The sequence below is a fragment of the Symphalangus syndactylus genome, chromosome 13 (assembly GCF_028878055.3).
Source record: "Symphalangus syndactylus isolate Jambi chromosome 13, NHGRI_mSymSyn1-v2.1_pri, whole genome shotgun sequence".
Lineage (NCBI taxonomy): Eukaryota > Metazoa > Chordata > Mammalia > Primates > Hylobatidae > Symphalangus > Symphalangus syndactylus.
Genome location: NC_072435.2, coordinates 12,176,618 through 12,196,808, shown reverse-complemented (window position 1 = coordinate 12,196,808; position 20,191 = coordinate 12,176,618). Strand labels below are relative to the sequence as shown.

The following is a 20,191-nucleotide window of genomic DNA, read 5'->3' as shown; positions in this document are numbered from 1 at the left end:
AATCAATATGGTGAATCCAAACGCTTTGCCAAATGTTCCAATATTGTTTATATTAGTAAGAAATTTAAAATCAAATATCTGTTTCAAGTACTCAACTGCATATTAGATATTGTACCTTTAAAACTCACTCTCTGCTGGGCATGGGGGCTCATGCCTGTAATCCCAGCACTTTGGAAGGCAAAGGAGGGCAGATCACCTGAGGTCAGGAGTTCAAGACCAGCCTGGCCAACCTGGAGAAACCTTGTCTCTACTAAAAATACAAAAATTAGCCGGGCGTGGTGGGGTGCATCTGTAGTGCCAGTTACTCAGGAGGCTGAGGCAGGAGAATTGCTTGAACTGGGAGGGGAGGTTGCAGTGAGCTGAGATCCCACCACTGCCCTCCAGCCTGGGCGACAGAGTGAGACTCTCTCTCAAAAAACAAAACGAAGCTTTCTCTCATAAGCGAAGTTCTCTTAAACATTACACGTATGTAGATTTCCAACACAGATTGGATCCTTTCCAATGCCAAACTATCTTTACTAGGATTTCAAATTTTTAAAGTATTTCTATGCTTAATTGGAAACCCTGCCGAGGCTAAGGAGACGTGTACACATCATGAAAGCAACGACTATCTGGTAACTGAAGATACTCACAGTACCAAACACTTAATTCTAAATCTTATGCTGTGGGAGATCATGTCATCCTGCGCGACTATGATTTATTATGACCGGAAACCTTTGCCAGGATTTTGATCTTTTTAGATTCTATTTTTTTTTCTGAGCTACTAATAAAAACTTATGTAGAGCTTTTATGTTGGTGACCCTCGGACCTCAAGGAGGAAGTTATACCACCCATTCCCTGGAGTTCCTTGGAACAGATTTTCTAATTCTCCTGTCTAATCACAGAACTCTGCCCTCCCACCTACATTGGTCATTTGTCTGTATGTCGAATGCATTATTTTAGCTCTTAAGAAACATATGTGTATTTTCCAACTAAACCGTAAAACTTCGTGGGAATACCAATGAATGCCTTTTCCATCTAACTTTAAAGAACTTTGAACTTCATAGAATTTTCTATTTTTTCGTGTTCTTAATACCACAAAACACAGGTATTAATATCATATGTATTGGCATTTGGATATCTCTTATAGCTTTATCTGACATGGGTTTGAAAATTATAAGGTCATTCTATTGGCATTTATTTAATTATTGCTTATGACATTTTATGTTGATTGAGCCCTACATTTTTGGCTTTTGGAAATAAAGACTGCTGTGATTTTGTCTGTAATGGTGCAAACACATTGTCATTCATTGACATATGAATGTACTTCAAGTTTAAAAGATGTCCTGTTTCTCTTGATCATCAGAAATCTCAGAGCTGACAGCACCAGGCATGTGTGTTTGTGTGTGTGTGACAGTGAGAGAGGGAGAGAGAGAGCGAGAGAGAGAGAGATTAAAAAACACCCCAGAACATAGTAAAGTGACAGAAACAAATTAAAGATGAATTAAATTTCATCCAAACTTTAAATATGGTCATTTTGCACCTTTGAGAAAGTTGGGTAGCTTATTCTAGGAAGACCATACTGTAGAAAGGATGGAATACCTGATTAGTACATTAACGTAATTTTGAAGACATGAAATGAATAAAGTACTTGATTCTAATGCATGATATGCAGGTGTATGTAAGAACTTTGCTAATAGTTGTCTTTTTGAAACAGTAATAGATGTTTCCACGTGTGCACAGGTATGTGCGAATATCAGAGATTAAAATAGAAATGGAACCAAAAAGCTGTGCCATCATTGAAAATGTATTTGTTTAAAGACTACGTGACACTTAGGAGGCATTTTAATGCAATATTTTATGTATGCAATTATTTACATATGTTTAAGTGTTTTTTATTTGACTTCCATAAAGTTTAGATTTGTCGCAATCTTATTTTTACCCTTGAGGGAAGAGAGAGACCCTCTCATATTGTTTTATACTGTTTTATACTCAGTACCTGTTTTAAGAAAAAAACAAGGAAGTGAAATCAAAGACAGGCAGCCCAGCGCCAGACCCAAAACCAGGCCTGGGCCTGCCTGGCCTAAACCTAGTAGCTAAAAATCAACTCATGACTTAGAACCCGATGTTACCCATAGATTTCAGGCATTGTATGGAAGAACATTGTGAAACTCCCTGCCCTGTTCCGTTTCACTCTGACCACCGGTGCATGCAGCCCCTGCCACGTACCCCTTGCTTGCTCAAATCAATCACGACCCTTTCTTGTGAAATCCTTAGTGTTGTGAGCCCTTAAAAGGGACAGAAATTGTGCACTTGGGGAGCTCGGGTTTTGAGGCAGTAGCTTGCTGATGCTCCCAACTGAATAAAGCCCTTCCTTCTACAACTCGGCGTCTGAGGGGTTTTGTCTGCGGCTCATCCTGCTACACACTTAGTAGTGTCTGAATCTTGGAAAGGAAGGGGAGGGAATATCCAGATACCTTAAACGGGGTTCTCGGACTTCTAATAAACAGTTAAAATCTTACACACACGGTATTTAAAGCATACAGATGATTCTACATTTGTCCTAACAGATCATAGTGCCATGAATATTTGTCCATTAACGAACATCCCTTACGTGTAAGAACATTTTGCCACTGCGCTTTTAGTTATCTCCTTTTCACCTACTGTCCCCTGGAATAGTCTCTCCCTTTCGTTTCTCAGGGGTCTTCTTGAGCCTGAAGCTTTTATTGGGCCTCACTTTTTGCTGCTTTGTTCCTTCGCCAGTTCTGGGCCTTTTTGCTGTGTCGACTACAGGTTGAAAAAAGGAGAAAGCGCAACCCCAAGCTACTGACCTATGAGTAACAAGGTCACCGAATTCCCCTTAATCCTGCTGGTCTGATCCCCCACTCTGTGAAGACCACGGCTGGGGAAGACCTAACCTTCACTCCAGCTCGCCTGAATTTGTCAGTCTTTGATGATGGAAGCCTGAAATGCAGACCTTATACCCTAACCAATTCTTCCTCGGCCAAAAAAAAAAAAACAACCAAAAACCAAACAAAACAAAACAAAAAAACACGGCCACCTCTTTATGACCAACCATAGTTTTGGTTTAAGCCTTCAAGACGCACTTATCTACTTCATCCACAATTACATTGTAGTATCACGCTAAGCCTGGAGTTAATATCAAGGAGCAAATGGCCTCTGGCCTTTTGGAATCCACATGATCTTGGAACTCTGTGGAGATTGTCTTCGGATCACTTTGCCCTGCTGTTGTCCCCCCACCCCGTGCATTTTGTCTTTTCTATCTCCTTCCCTATTGTCGTGTAAAGTTACATCACGATGTTGAGTGGTGTGTTTTACACCCCGATGTCCCATAAACAAATACTTTTAATACCCTTTTGTTGGTCTAATTTGTAAGTGACCATTTTATACGCCACAGTAAGTACCTGTAAAGTTGGAGACAAAGAAAAGAGAATTGTGTTGTTCTCGTTCTAAGAAAGGGCAGCATTAAACTCCTCCGTAACCTCTTTTCTGTATTTCCGTTTTAACAAGGGTAAAGTTATCACAAAGTAGGTGAATGTAAGCATTCTTCCCTCAAACATCTGTGTTCTTCAGCCTGTCCCACTTCACCCTTTCCAAAGAAGGGCAGGTTTTTAAATAGAAGAGAAGCAATGTTGAATAAAGAGTATATCATGACGCTCCATAATTCATATAACCTCCAGACAAGCTCTCAGGTTTATTGGTCAGAAAACACATGGTGACATTCACTACTTTTTTGTTATTATTTTAAAGATTTCTGTGAGAGTGTGGGGCTCAGTCAAACTTTGTAGGGAGAAATAAGCCACAGTCACAGAGATTCATTCATTCATTCAACACATAGCTTTGTTTCTATTATGCCCCAGTGTCCTAGGCTCTGGGGATTAGACAGTGACCAAAACTGACAGGTATTTAGCCTCATGGAGCTTAAAGCATATTGAAGGGAACAGACAAAACTCACATAGGAATGTGCGATGTGCATAAATAAAATACTTTCGGTAAGTGCCATGACTAAAATACACCGAGGGCTGACATACAGTTGCATGTTGCGTAAGAGAGACTTGCGTTAGGTAAGGTGTCTAGGTTAGCTGTCTCTGAGGAAATTGCATTTCAGCTGAGACCTAAAAGATTACAATGAGGTCGGAGAGTGTCCTAGGCAGAGATAAATAGAATGTGTAAATGACTTTACGTTGAAAAATTCCTAAGCTGTTTGAAAAACTGATAGCGGCCAAGTTGCAGGTGAAATGGATGAGAGCAAGTCAAGCTATTACCATTTTATTACAAACCACACATAGGGTCTTTAAATGTTCCAGAATTTTGATTTTTTTTATTACCTGGGAGAGAATGTAATTTTATTTTCATCAAATCTTGTTCTTATAAACTCCGTTTACATTTTGCTTTCATCTGAGTAAGCTGACCATATAGTGCCCTCGTGTGGCGTAGTGCTGTATTACACGATTAATACTGTAGACTCTTTGAGGCATGATTTTAGCAAAATTCTTTTACACCTTTTTCAGTTAATCTAAGTCACCTCTAGCTGCTCTCACTCAGACTCAAACATAGAATCTTATTTATTTGTATTTTTGTGTTTTACTACTTTCTCACATTCCACTGTGGAATGGACACGCGCTGGGAGCACAGAATCCAGTGACCTCAGGATCCAGGCAGACTGAGAACAAAAATGAGGGAGGCCAGACTAGACCTGAAACAAAGACTCCGAGAGATTTGGAGAAGCAGGTTATAGGAAAGACTTTCAATTTTATGTATTTACTTTATAAATAAGTAATGCCAAAATAAATAGCCTTGGGGATCATTGTATTTTTCAGTCTCTGTCCCCAGATTTCTACGTTTAGCAAATGTACATGGTTAATTTCTCAGTCAACACCACAAATGCTTTGTATCCTTTTGTACATTTTGACTATTTTAGAACTGATTATTTTGTGCATCAAGTTGTCTATTTCTGTTTCCAAGTTCAGCATTTTGCCACAGGTTTATTTTGGAAAGTATTTCAGGAATCTTTGTTGCTCAAAACCAAGCACTGTAGCTGGAGCTGGTTTCTTTCCTCCTCTCCCTTCCTCTCTCTTCCTTCTTCCTTCCTAAGGCTTGAGCCATTTTTCACTAGAAGAGTTTTATTTTTAATTTTATTTTTATTTATTTTTTTTGACAAATGACTGCCAGTATGCTTTATGGAATGCAGCTGTTGAACTTTATTTCCTGCTTTTCTTTGCATTAAAGTAGTCCCAAAATTGTTTTCTGAGGAACTCTTCACTTTGACTGCCAGCGCTGCTTGTGTACCTTTCAAGTCAGAAATTGAGCGGTCTGTTAAGGCCCATCTTTATCCAGCTCCTGCTTTTCACATGAGGATGTTTGTGCTACATGCAATTTTCTTGACTTTTGGAGTGTAATGCTTTGTTTGCAAATGAAAACATAGAATTACAGCTTTCCCGGTACTTGTCAGGGACTATAATCACGAATTCACTGCAGCTGGATACTTTTCAGACACGTGGATAAGATAAATAATATTTATGAAAGATGGCCTGGAGGAAACGAAGCCATCTATTCTGCATTGTTATCTAAAATCTGTTTCAAGATGAAGTGAGACCATCAAAAATGCCTAACTGGCCGGGTGCGGTGGCTCACCCCTGTAATCCCAGCACTTTGGGAGGCTGAGGCGGGCGGATCATGAGATGAGGAGATCGAGACCATCCTGGCTAACACGGTGAAACCCCGTCTCTACTAAAAACACAAAAAATTAGCCAGGTGTGGTGGCGGCGCCTGTAGTCCCAGCTACTTGGGAGGCTGAGGTGGGAGAATGGTGTGAACCCGGGAGGCGGAGCTTGCAGTGAGCCGAGATTGCACCACTGCACTCCAGCCTGGGCGACAGAGTGAGACTCTGTCTCAAAAAAAAAAAAAAAGAAAAAAGAAAAAGAAGCCTAACTGGACCACATCATACTGGGCCCAACACAGTCGCTTCTTACTGAACTGCTTTAGCCATCATAAAACCTTCTCTTCTTGAGGGGCCGTAGGAAATATTTTCTCTTATTTCATATTGGTGTTCTCCCAAATAACTAGAATATATCATGCACGGTCTTGTTACTGGTTATATTTTCTCCTTTCTGCATGTTAATTAGAAAACTCAAAGTCAAATTTGTGCTCTGCCCTGACTCAGTGCATGATTCGTCAAAGTGTCCATTTGTTCACTGACCACGTTTCTGACACCATCTTGCTTCCCTATTTTTTGTATTTTCTAAAGGTTCTTTCTAAAGAGTTTAAGTATTTTATATTGCTATATTGTATGCATTTGCAAGCAACTTAAATGCATTGGGAACAGAAGTGATAGATAAGTAGCAACCATGGGATCGCTATCGATTCTGTACCTAATTATAAGTACATAATTCCTGGCTTAACCGTCTGTAACCTAAATAAGTAAGAATTAATACACCCTATAATTCCTCGATAGCTGAAACCTCCCCCCAGATAAATTTTATAAGCCATGCTAATCCTATTTCTCAGTGCACAGAGGTTGAACTTGTGGACTAATAATGCATTAATATTCCTCATGAAAAATATAGCTAAATAGGGAGAAAGAGATGAAAAGAACCAAAAATATTCTTTTAAGGATAATATTTGATCCTCTGCATCCATTCATTAAAGCTAATATTCATTCTCCATTTCTCTCTGTCCGTCTGGTTCTATGAAAAGACCTAGCCTGCCCTCAACATGTGTGTGACATTAATAGATGTTAGTGATACAGAGATTGCCCTCAGTGCAGATTGACAGCACTGTGTGGAGGTGAGAAGGAGTCTTGTTTACCACTTAGGATCTGGATCTCTGGTCTGCTTTGTCATGCAACACAATCCTTCTGGGATTTGTAAGTGACGACAAGCCTCAGCGATAATTATATTAAAATGCTTTTAACTTAGTGTAAACATAATTTAATAAGATGTAGATGTTCAAAAGGCTAGCCTTGAATTCAGTCTTGAGACCAGAGACAATATGCCTGTGTGCATGGTGTATGTCTGGAAAGCATGTACATTCTTTGACCCCAGTTAATTTCTACGAAGAAGTGTGTTAGTCTCTGATCTAATAATCTCATCTGCAGATTACTACATTTTTATTACGATAAAGAACACCTGGGCTTTTAAAATATAGTAAGGTTATCTTACCTGGAATATTAAATATTATTGAAGTTACAACTTTGGAGAAATTATATTTTTAATGAATATGGTTATATTATACCTGTTCGTTATTAGAGTAGCCCTCAAAGTTGGTGATTTATCAATGCGTTGTTGCTGAATAACAATAGCTTTATTGAATGTCTGCTTGATACTGAGCGTTGTATTAGCGGCTTTTCATATATTATCTCATTTAGTCATCGTAAAACATTTTATGGAATGCATTGTCAACATTTTGAGAATGATAAGTGGAGTAAATTGTTTGCATTCCCTTAGGTGGGCAGGTATTTTATGCTAAAAAAAAAAGAAAATAGTTGCATTCACATCTCTTAACCTATATGCACACTTCCTTTGCACGGTGGGGTTTGGCAAAGCTCTATCTTCTGCTAGTGATAGGGCAATTCTGATTGAAATCATACCATTTTAGATAAAATTAAAAATTAAACTTGTATTTGTATAACTTGAAAATTGTGAATTTTTCCTGCAATGACAGGGAGGCACACATCATGATTGGCACTCAGGTTTATGTTTTAGAGTAGCAAACAGACAGTGATAAGCCAGAAAAATGAGTTTGTACGTAAACTGCAAATATTTTTACTTAATATAGTAAGCAGTAAATAATTAGTCAATGTTTTTGATCATATGAATGACAATTTGAACATGGGAATATTGCAGCCCTTATGCACTGCAGATGAGATTATGGATTGTCACACTGGTTGAAAAAACAATATGAAATTATACAATATGTTTTAAGATGCTCACAACCCCTAAAAAGCTAGCAAGGAAGCTCAGACACATGTGCATAAGGACACACAAGAGCATCCATGGCAGCTCTGTCTACGGTAACGGGACACTGAAGATTAGCAGGAGAGCAAGTTAACAAATCATAGCATGTTTACAAATGGAATACTACACAGCAGTGTGAATGAGGGACCGGAACTGTAAATGTTAACAAGATTAATCTCAGGAACACAATGTTGAATGAAAATAGCACACCACAGAAAGATACATACTTCTTGAGTATACCTGAATAAAGTTCAAAGCATGCAACACTAAACAACATATTAGAGGCACATATGATGGTACAACTATTAATAAAAATAAAGAGGAATTAAAAACCACACAAGATACAGGATAATGGTAATCTCTTTGGGGGAGAGAGTTGTCAGGTTGAGGGACCCTCAGGGACCCTAAGGGTTTCGGCAACTTCTTTTTTTTTTATTTTTTTTTGAGACGGAGTCCCGCTCTGTCACCCAGGCTGGAGTGTAGTGGCGCGATCTCGGCTCACTTCAAGCTCCGCCTCCCGGGTTCCCGCCATTCTCCTGCCTCAGCCTCTCCGAGTAGCTGGGACTACAGGCGCCGCCACCACGCCCGGCTAATTTTTTGTATTTTTAGTAGAGACGGGGTTTCACCGTGGTCTCGATCTCCTGACCTCGTGATCCGCCCGCCTCGGCCTCCCAAAGTGCTGGGATTACAAGCGTGAGCCACCGTGCCCAGCCTCAGCAACTTCTTATTTTGAGCTGGGTAGCTAGGCGGTGGGTGTAAGGAACACCCTTTTACATTTAATCTCAGTGTCTCACGTTTATCACAAGCATTTTTTGTTTTTGCTTTTGTTTTTTTGAGACAGGGTTTTGCTGTGCTGCCCAGGCTGGAGTGCAATGATGTGACCACAGCTCACTGCTTCAGCCACGACCTCTTGGGCTCAAGCAGTCCTGTCACCTCAGCCTCTGGAGTAGCTGAGACCACAGGCGCATGCCACCACCCCTGGCTAATTTACGTGTATATATATATATTTTGTGTGTGTAGAGACAGAGTTTTCCATATTGCCCAGGCTGATCTCAAACTCCTGGACTCAAGTGATCCATCTCCCTCAGTCTCCCAAAGTGCTGGGATTACAGGCGAGAGCCACAGAGCCTGGCCACAAGCGTTCCTTTAGTGTCTATGTATTCAATATTCCAACAAGGACAAACAATGAGAAAATATTTAGACCTTAAATATTTTCTAAGTAAAGTTATTTATATCACGCTCTTTAGAGAAGCACCTCCTCTTACTTTATTATTCACACATATTCTTCTCTGAATTTAATTCATAAAAGTTATTGTCCAGTGTCCTCTAATTTGTGCCACTTTTTCATCAAACGAGGAAGATATGTGTGTGTCCTCGTACCCTGGGTGGCATGTTGCAAATTTTTCACTCCTGGTAGTGCATAGTCCCTCTCTGGAAATCAGGTCAATTGGTAGAGTCCTCTGTATTTCTGCCTCCTGCCCCAGTGTATTAAAAATGATAAAAAGATAGGCCTCTTCTTCTTCGTGTTGTAATACAACCCAAGCATAGCAAAGCTTTGATTAAATGAGTACAGAATAGTTGGTAGCTGATGCTTGCTATTCCCCAGTGTGATGGTTAATAACGAGTGTCAACTTGATTGGGTTGAAAGATGCAAATAACTGTTCCTGGGTGTGTCTTTGAGGGTATTGCCAAAGGACATTAGCATTTGAGTCAGTGGACTAAGAGACACAGACCCACCGTCAATCTGAGTGGGCGCTGTCTAAGCAGCTGCCATTGTGGCTAAGATAAAAGCAGGCAGGAGAACGCAGAAGGACCAGACTGGCTAAGTCCTCAGGTCTCCATCTTTCTCCCGTGCTGGGTGCTTTCTGCCCTCGAACATCGGACTCTGAGTTCTTCAGCTTTCAGACTCTTGGATTACACCAGTGATTTGCCAGGGGCTCTCGCGTCTTCGGCCACACACTGAAGGGGACACTGCTGGCTTCCCTGCTTTTGCAGTTTGGGACTCAGACTGGCTTCCTGGGTCCTCAGCTTGCAGATGGCGTATTGGGGGCTTCACCTTAAGATCATGTGAGTCAATTCTCCTAATAAACTCCCTTTCATGCATACATCTATCCTATTAGTCCTGTCGCCCTAGAGAACCCTGACTAATACACCCAGCTAGGAGGTACAGTTAAGTTGTAAATACCACCCACAGGCTGGTTCTTGTGGCCACTGCCTCTTACAGTGTTTATTTCTCCATCGAGTTCGCAACGGCTGTGTGCTTGCTGTGCTCTCCCTCTTCTCTCTCAGTACCTGATGGCCAGAGCTGTTTCCAGATCTTTTGCCTTTATAAATGCCTTCTTCCCTCCTACAGCTGATTCCTTCCAACAGGGCTCAGCAGGTGAAAGGCAGTTCACACAATTCTTCTCTAATGAATACTGCTGTGATGCTTTTTGAAATTACTAACATTCCTATCGTTTTCATTAAACAGTGAAGATAGAAGATTAAAGGCCACTATCCCTGCACAAGAGCTCCTCCTTGTGGCCTGCCCATGTTTTAAATGTGCAAACCTTGGTGATATATTGATATCCTGTGATGAGTTTATCCCACATCAACAATTGAGTTTTCTTCTGTTCTTTCGTATTTTATCACGTGTATAATTATTTTTCTCCAGATGAATCTTGTACTGTTTGTTATATTTACTTGTTCTTATATATATTGCCATATTGCCTAGGCTGGGAAAAAAATTGACGTATGCACTTACTTAGTGCCTCATTTGAAAAAAATGATTTCAGTGATATGAAACTCTAAAGTACATTTTCTTCATGTCTGTTTTCTATATTTTAAAAATGAAGTACTTTCATATGTATTCATGTCACTACAGTCATAAGTTCCCGTCCAAAGTTCCTCTGAAGAACCACCTTATCTTACACATCTCAAGGGAATTTAGCTGATGAAATAATTTGAACTACATTAGTCACTGTTTCTGACAGGTAAAATTCTGAAATAAGCTTCTTGTAATGAATGTGAATTTTTTTGGGGGCTTGCAGAATATTGCAGATTAATATCACAGAAAGCATGTCTAGTTCATGCAACAATTATTTTCATGCAAATTTTGTGGGGCTTTACAAATAATACGTATTTGTTACCACTCTTCTTGACAGCAAAGAAAATAAAAATAATAAATATTTGAGAAAAGATCAGGTTCACTTATACTACATATACCACATTATCTTTCATGTCAATAGTTGCCTTGCACTTTAAACCTGTGACAATACATGACAAATTTTAGAAGGGAAAATATTGTAAGATAAATTAATGCCTCTGAAGCCTGTATTCCTATAAATTTAGTTGATAAAGCTCAGCTTATTTAGAGTTTTGAAGAGATATTTTCTCTTCAATGAAGAAATCTCCATAATTGAATGATCTAAATTTCAATGATTAAAAGTACTATTAAAAGAAAATATTTATAGAAAAGCTTTCCTTTAACAATTTTTACGTCCAAAATATGATTTATTTTTTCATGAAATGGGAATATGAATGATCATACATTCTTTTACACACACTTCATAAATTAAAAAGTTCTCAATCTATTTTAAAAACCCATATGTAAACAACAGTGTCATAGGATGTGTTAAGAACTACAGCAGTCAGAAAAAGTTAACAACCCTTGAAATGGCACAGGAAAGGACAGGATGTCTTCCAGGAAGAGGTGCCAATTCTGTTTAAAATTAAGAGACAACGGAGTAATGCAAATACTAACTTTACCCTGCAAATTGCAACATTTATCATCTAGCATCAAATGTGTATGCTGGGACTGACACATGCACGCATAGATGGTTTGTGTTCCATAATAAAGTTAATTGGTGAAATAAAATAATGGGTTTAATTTCTAGCAAAGAAATGCTTGGTTAATCTAAATTAGTAATGTTTGCTTATGGAATTTCCTACCCCAATTATTTCAGATGCTGTCCTTGAGATTCTTTTTGTTAAACTGCATGATACACATTTAGTGTGAAGTAATTTTAAAACTTAGGGTATCTCCTTATTTTCTGATTAAAGTAAAATTTCTCAGTGTTTCTGTAAGGACTTTGGCAAATACTCTTTCTGCTTTATAAAGCAAAATATAAGAACCAGAAATCTTTGTAATCCTTCACTATGTTGATGTCTTTTTACAGCAGATTTCTCAGGAATTATTGTTTGTGGTTCCAAATTGAAATTTTCCCTGCATAATCTAACATTCATATCTTCAGATCTGATGTGATAAACTGACCAATCTCTTTGTAAGTGATATTTTGTAAAACTCATTCTGTGTTTCGGACAAGGGAACACAAAGTTGTCACCTTCAAAATAGCTAATGGTCATATCACATGTTAAATTGACTGGGGAAATTCTAAACATTGAAAGTGTTCAAGTCTGGATTTTTCCTCTGGAAATATAACCTTTGGTTATTTATATTTGAAAGAAGCTAGTTTTATGAATTAAGCTTTAATTCTGAGATAATTATATGTTCATAGGCAGTTATAAGAAATAATACAGAGATATTTTATTGCCACTTGCCTAGCTTCCCGCAGTGGTCATGTAGGCCAAACTATAGGACAGTATCGTAACAAAGATGCTGACATTGATATAATCCACTGAACTTATTCAGGGTCAGTTTTACTTTTTACGTTAAAGTACATGATTCATTTAGTTTTTGTTTTTAAAATAAAATATCTGAGGGCCAAGTCTGCTGACTTAGTTCTTTAAATTTTACAACTAATACAAAGTTACTGAGACTTACAGAGCTTTGAGAAGTGCACTGTTATTTCTAGAGTTAAATTTAAATAAAACACTTAAAGTCTGAGACTATTTTCTAGTTGTAAAAAGGTTAAAACTGCATTGTAGATGTTCTTTTCCTTTCATTTCAAAACCTAAACAATGTTCTATTATTTAAAGGTAGTTCATTAATAAGCAAAGATTTGTTACAACTGTGATGAGAATAACATGTATGTATATTTTAGCATTTGAATACATTCTACATGAAAACATTTCTTTATATTTAAACTATTATTTCATACAAATAGAAGTCAAAAGAAATGTTATCAGATGCTATAAAATAACTCTTCCATAATGTAGGATGCACTAGGAAAATAGTGAATACAATATCATGTGCTGTTTTGGCATTAGATTTTCCATACATTAAGATAAATGCGTTCATTAACTTCTTCCACCCACCTTTTTTATTTTGGAGATTGACTTCATATTACTGTGATAAGAGGCAAATTGAAATCCTGGCTTCCTGATGATATATCTTCTTGTATGAACTCTTGTTGATGTAGATTAAGTGGGCTAGCAGATACAGTAGTACTCATAAAATAGTTTTTCAGAGCTTTTTATAGTTTAATAAACATTTGCCTATTTCCCAAAAATATCGTGCAAACATACTAAATTTAAGTCAATAATCCGTACTTTATATATCTATTACCATTGTCTAACAATGTAATTTATCTGTTTGAAACTAAATTGACCAAAGACATTAACAAACATATAGGGAAATTTAAGTTTTATGTCTTTATGGAAATATGTTTTAAGTCCTGCCTTTTTGTAATTGAGAGTTATATTTTTACTCGAATATTTAAATGTTATAAGTAATTACAATCATAAGGCAACCCCTATCATGAATGAATCCTGATTTGGTGAGGTGAAATGTCTTAGTTTATGTTTGTATAAATTGTATACAGTATTGTGTAATTTATATAAAATATTTTATCTGAATTTAGTTCTTTAGTTCAGATTGAAAAACCTCTCCTGCCTAGCCCTACCTCCAATAATTGGAAAATCTACTTACTGACATGTCAAGTCACTTCTCTTGAGGAATCAACTTCTAAAAGTAGTAGTCATAGAGTGAGTTTAGACAGAAATTCAGAAACGTCAACTAAAGTTAACTATACCCCTGTTGTTCACTGTTATCATGACTTTCATTTTTCTATCCGGCCAAAAATACTTCTAGTTTTATTCCCTCCAAGTTTAATGCCTTCTTGTTTACATGCCTATTGCATGTTGTCACTTATAAGTAGGAGCTGAAGAGTAAGGACACATGGACATAAACAGAGATAACAGACACTGGGAATTCCAACAGGATTTGGATTATGTATTATATTATTCACATTAAGTCCTATGAGCCTATCAGTGGAGGTGCATAATAATTATTTCAAAAATAATTTTAAACATGGAAGTTTGAAACGCATTTTTGGCATAGTTTATCAGGGAAAGTTGGAGAGAAGAGCAGAGATTTTCTAGCTGTCCTCTTGGTATGCTTGCTTATGCATTAGCTTGCATAAACTGACACATCCCGTGTCAGCCCTGAAACCCTTAAGCTGGAGTTTGGGGAGGTGAGGAATCTCTGGACATATCCTTGAGTTGATTGATTATCAGTTTGAAAGTGCAGTGTACTAGTCTGTTCTCATGCTGCTAATAAAGACACACCCGAGACTGGGTCATTTATGAAGGAAAGAGGTTTAATGGACTCACAGTTCTACATTGCTGGAGAGGCCTCACAATCATGGCTGAAGGTGAATGAGGAGCAAAGTCACATCTTACATGGCAGCAGGGAAGAGGGCATGTGCTTTATAAAACCATCAGCTCTCATGAGACTTATTCAACATCACGAGAACAGCATGGAAAATAACCACCTCCATGATTCAGTATCTCGCACGGGGTCCCTCCCACAACCTGTGGGGATTCTGGGAGCTACAATTCAAGATGAGATTTGGGTGGGGACACAAAGCCAAACCATATCAGGCAGACCTTACTAATTGTCACCACCATCTTTTTATTGTATTTATCTTATGTCTAATTTTAGATACATAGATTATTTGTTACATGGCTATTCCATGCGTGATGGTAGGGAATGTGCTTCTAGTACACCTGTCACCCAAATGGTGAACATTATACACAATAGGCAGTTTATGAACCCTCATTCCCATCGCCCTCCCCGCTTTTGGAGTTTTCAGTGTCTGTTATCTCCATCTTTATGTCCATGTGTCCCCATTATTTAGCTCCTACTTGTGAGAATATGAAATGATTTGATTTCCTGCTTCTGGGTTTGTTCACTTAGAATAATAGCCTCTAGCTCCATCCACATTGCTGCAAAGGGCATGATTTTATTATTTTTATGACTGTATGGTATTCCATGGTGTATATATACATTTTTTAAATCTAATCAACTGTTGACTACCAGCTTTTATTTTATTTATTTATTTTTTTAATTTCATTTTTTGAGATGGAGTCTCACTCTGTTGCCAGGCTGGAGTGCAGTGGTGCCATCTCGGCTAGCTGCAACCTCCACCTCCTGGGTTCAAGCGATTTTCCTGCTTCAGCCTCCCAAGTAGCTGGGACCACAGGCACCACCACCACACCCGGCTGGACCACCAGCTTTTAAAAACAAACTTGATTGACTAATTTTACTAGTTTTTGTGACTCACGACTCATTCAACACTTTGGAGATTAAAAATACATCCTCTGGTTTTGCATCCATGGATTCAACCAAGTGCTAATTGAAAATATTTGAAAAAATGAAAAACAAAAAAAGATACAAATAACACAAATTAAAAACAATACAGTATAACAACTACATAGCATTCATATTGTATTAAGTATTATAACAACTCTGTAGATAATTTAAAGTATACGGGAGGATGTGCATAGATTATATACACATATTACACCATTTTATGTAAAGGACTTGAGTATCTGCAGATTCTGAGGAGGGTCCGTTCTGGAACAAGCGCCCCACAGGTACCAAGGGATGACTGTATTCAGACTGAAACAAAATATTCTTAAACAGAAGCCATTGGCCCATATAATATAGTTCTAATACTAACCCTGCTTTTAAAACCTTTAAATTACATGATATTTTCTTTAAAAAATGGTGACTTTTTAAAAGGCACGATCATGTTGGTTGTATTTAATTTTAACTACATGTTCTAAAAGGGTCTCCAAAATAAAATCGAAAAAAAATAACCCATTCACTTTTAAAATACTGAGGTTTTGTTGCCTGTTTATAGAGGAGGTTACCAAAAAAAAAGAAAAGAAAAAGGATCTTACATGTATCACTACACTGAAGCAATTGCCTTCAGAATACTTAGCATAGACTTAAATTTGAGTCTTGTAACATTCTGAGGAACATTTATGATGGGAGGGTTGCAGATGTTTATGGCAATTTAAGGAGGTACACATCTTAAACATACATCAGTAGATTATGAATTCAGAAGTGGTGATTGGTAGCACTTTATAATCTGCAAATTGATTTGCTAAAGTCTACCCTATAATAGAGGAAAGTGTAATGTCAGATGTAGCAAATTGCAATTTTGGGGCATATGTTAATAGTATGCAGTTTCAATCCTTCATTAAAACAAAACAAAACAGCTAAAAATTATGGTCTTTTTTAAAAAAAATAATTATGTTGTGTATGCATGTGTATGTATTTAAAATATGTTATTTACCTAAATATTCTGTCTACTTAATTTTGGAGTTCCCCAAATTTTCTAAAGACCAGTTAGAAACAAAATGAGATCTTAAAATATTTTATCATGAGCATCTGGATTCCGTTCCTTTGTGTGTAATATTTTAAGTTACCATCATCTCTCACCTTCTAGGGCCTTTTATTTATACGTGCTTCAATCTGATACTAGGCGTATGCAGGCTTATTCAAATGTGTGCCACTCACAGCCTGCAGTGCCTATGACATTGAAGGAGTTTCTTAAAGTCATTTAGACTCTCCATCCTTGGGTTTATACGACACATTTGTTACTTCAGTAATTCAGTATGAATGATCCTCAGTACCTCAGGAGGAACAAAGCTCTTATGCTTAGAGATGTTAATATTTAGAAGCTTTGGAAGGTTCGAAATACTTTAAAGGAGACAAGCATTCTCTTAAAAAGCTAGAATATTTCCATATTTCCTTTATAAACATGTTCATGGTTGATAAATAAGTCAGTTTTGGGTCACAAAAAGGGGTTGTGCTGCACACTTCTGCATTTGGAATTATCCTCAGCATAGTAAGCTTTCAGGGTGACACGTAGATGGAACTTTTTTAGAGATATATCACTTTCTCGGGAAAGTATTGTGGAGTAGAACAGATTTATAGAGCTGGAACCGTATTATACAGAGCTGTAGATCACTGCTGCTGACCAATGAGACCAGCTTTTTTTTCCCTTTTTGCAAATATTCACCAAATGTCCTTTGTTTTATCTTTCCTTGTTGAAGTAACAATTCAATTAGTTTTTTGGTCTGAAAAATAAGATCATTCCCTGTTCTAAATCATTTTTCTTGATTTTTCTTCCTAATCTCATACCATAAACAAATGTTTTTGTTTAGCTGTGTTTGTCAGGAATGACAGATTTAACAGCAAAGCATAAATGTAGATAGGTAGTTAAAAATCCAGTACAGTAAATCACTGCTTTTACCATGTGTTTGTGAAGGGTTATGATTAAAAATGGAACCTGAGTGAGGTAGATAAAAGAAATCCAATAATGTTATTTTAGGAGGATAGTGTTGTAACTTTCAGAATTGTAATCATTATAAAGAGCTTTTTTTTTCCCCTTTTTTAAACTATACATTCACTTCTGGGACACATGTGCAGAATGTGAAGGTTTGTTACGTAGGTCTACACGTGCCATGGTGGATAGCTGCACCCATCAACCCATCACCTCCATTAGGCATTTCTCCTAATGCTCTCCCTCCCATAACTCCCACCCCTGACAGGCCCCAGTGTGTGATGTCCCCTCCCTGTGTCCACGTGTTCTAATTGTTCAACTCCCACTTAGGAGTGAGAACACGCGGTGTTTGGTTTTCTGTAGAGAATATTTTTAAAAGGAAAACAGATACTATAGTTATTACTACTGAATGTATTTAGAAGTTCTAATAAGTTCATATTATGAATGTAATACTGCCTTTTGCCTGAAGCACCTAGTGGGTAATTATAAAACTCATTGCGACCTAATTGATTAAATAGGTAGAGTGACAATTTCCACTTGTTGATGAACGTTACACATGAACTATCACATGTCGAAACAGCAGAAACTCTTTTTTTTTTTTTTTTGCTATTTGGTTGCAAGATGGTTTCTTTGCCTTTTTCTTTTAATTATTATTATACTTTAGGTTTTAGGGTCCATGTGCACAACGTGCAGGTTTGTTACATATGTATCCATGTGCCGTGTTGGTTTGCTGCACCCATTAACTCGTCATTTAACATTAGGTATATCTCCTAATGCTGTCCCTCTCCCCACCCCACAACAGTCCCCGGAGTGTGATGTTCCCCTTCCTGTGTCCATGTGTTCTCATTGTTCAATTCCCACCTATGAGTGAGAACATGTGGTGTTTGGTTTTTGTCCTTGTGACAGTTTACTGAGAATGATGGTTTCCAGCTTCATCCATGTCCCTACAAAGGACATGAACTCATCCTTTTTTATGGCTGCATAGTATTCCATGGTGTATATGTGCCACATTTTCTTAATCCAGTCTATCACTGATGGACATTTGGGTTGGTTCCAAGTCTTTGCTATTGTGAATAGTGCCTCAGTAAACATATGTGTGCATGTGTCTTTATAGTAGCAACGATTTATAATCCTTTGGGTATATGCCCAGTAATGGGATGGCTGGGTCAAATGGTATTTCTAGTTCTAGATCCCTGAGAAATCGCCACACTGACTTCCACAATGGTTGAACTAGTTTACAGTCCCACCAACAGTGTAAAAGTGTTCCTATTTATCCATTTATCCACATCCTCTCCAGCACCTGTTGTTTCCTGACTTTTTAATGATGGCCATTCTAACTGGTGTGAGATGGTATCTCACTGTGGTTTTGATTTGCATTTCTCTGATGGCCAGTGATGATGAGCATTTTTTCATGTGTTTTTTGGCTGCATAAATGTCTTCTTTTGAGAAGTGTCTTTTCATGTCCTTCACCCACTTTCTGATGGGGTTGTTTGTTTTTTTCTTGTAAATTTGTTTGAGTTCATTGTAGATTCTGGATATTAGCCCTTTGTCAGATGAGTAGGTTGTGAAAATTTTCTCCCTTTCTGTAGGTTGCCTGTTCACTCTGATGGTGGTTTCTTTTGCTGTGCAGAAGCTCTTGAGTTTAATTAGATCCCATTTGTCAATTTTGGCTTTTGTTGCCATTGCTTTTGGTGTTTTAGACATGAAATCCTTGCCCATGCCTATGTCCTGAATGGTATTACCTAGGTTTTCTTCTAGGGTTTGTATGGTTTTAGGTCTAACATGTAAGTCTTTAATCCATCTTGAATTAGTTTTTGTATAAGGTGTAAGGAAGGGATCCAGTTTCAGCTTTCTCCATATGGCTAGCCAGTTTTCCCAGCACCATTTATTAAATAGGGAATCCTTTCCCCATTTCTTGTTTTTGTCAGGTTTGTCAAAGATCAGATGGTTGTAGATGTGTGGTGTTATTTCTGAGGGCTCTGTTCTGTTCCATTGGTCTATATCTCTGTTTTGGTACCAGAGAAATTCTTTTATATATTTTTAAGACATTATCACATCAAGGTATTTTGGTGTGATTTCCAGCAGAATCGGCTAGAAAATGTTTTTTTTTAAAAAAAGAAAATGTGATTTGAGTATTTGATTATCATCACTGACTATAACTATAAATCATTTCCATGCTCTTATAATCCAAAAACTACCTGTGGGAAAATTATTAGCAATCACATCTATGCTGAATGTTCATTCATACATAAATTAAAAAGCATTTTCACACAGAGACCTGATTTTTGTGTACATCAGAAATAGAATAAAACCTAATATGGGTATTGTATTAATAATCCCACGTGGTGAAGGAACGATTAACTATATCTGTAACCATAATCTTGAGAAATATCTTACCTTTTAGTAAATAATAAAACCCATCTGCTGTTGCATCTCTCTGAGGTTTATAAAATTATGCTAGGGTTAGTTATTTTAATCAGCACAGGACATTTTGGCCCCGGATCTGTTGTCTTCTGGGAAAACATTGGCTTCCACAGAAGGTGGTCGTTTCGAAGGCTGGCAGCGATTTCTGCTGGTGACTGTCACCGAGGATTTTCATCCCTAACAATGGGAAGTGTAAATATAATCTGACTGCTGTGGCTAATTTGGGTCCCTTTACAACTGTAAATAACTAGTCCAAGGTTTTTGCTTAAGGTGTCACACCAATGTTACAACTCTTTTGAATTTTTTCAAGTCAGGAATAGACATCTCCTTCTTACTGCTGTGTGAAAGATAATT

General features: G+C 37.6%; 1 long non-coding RNA gene across 2 annotated transcripts in view; it reads left to right on the top strand.

Annotated features, from left to right (window-relative positions):
- Positions 1-20,191, top strand: part of LOC134732092 (uncharacterized) — a 399,240-nt gene that overhangs the window by 64,006 nt on the left and 315,043 nt on the right. Inside the window, exon 1 of one of the 2 annotated variants that reach the window (XR_010115016.1) lies at positions 9,650-10,022. The exons of the other annotated variant lie outside the window; for it this stretch is intronic. This is a non-coding gene — a long non-coding RNA (uncharacterized lncRNA). Of the gene's footprint in view, positions 1-9,649; positions 10,023-20,191 lie in introns of those variants that run through there. 2 annotated transcript variants of the gene reach the window in all.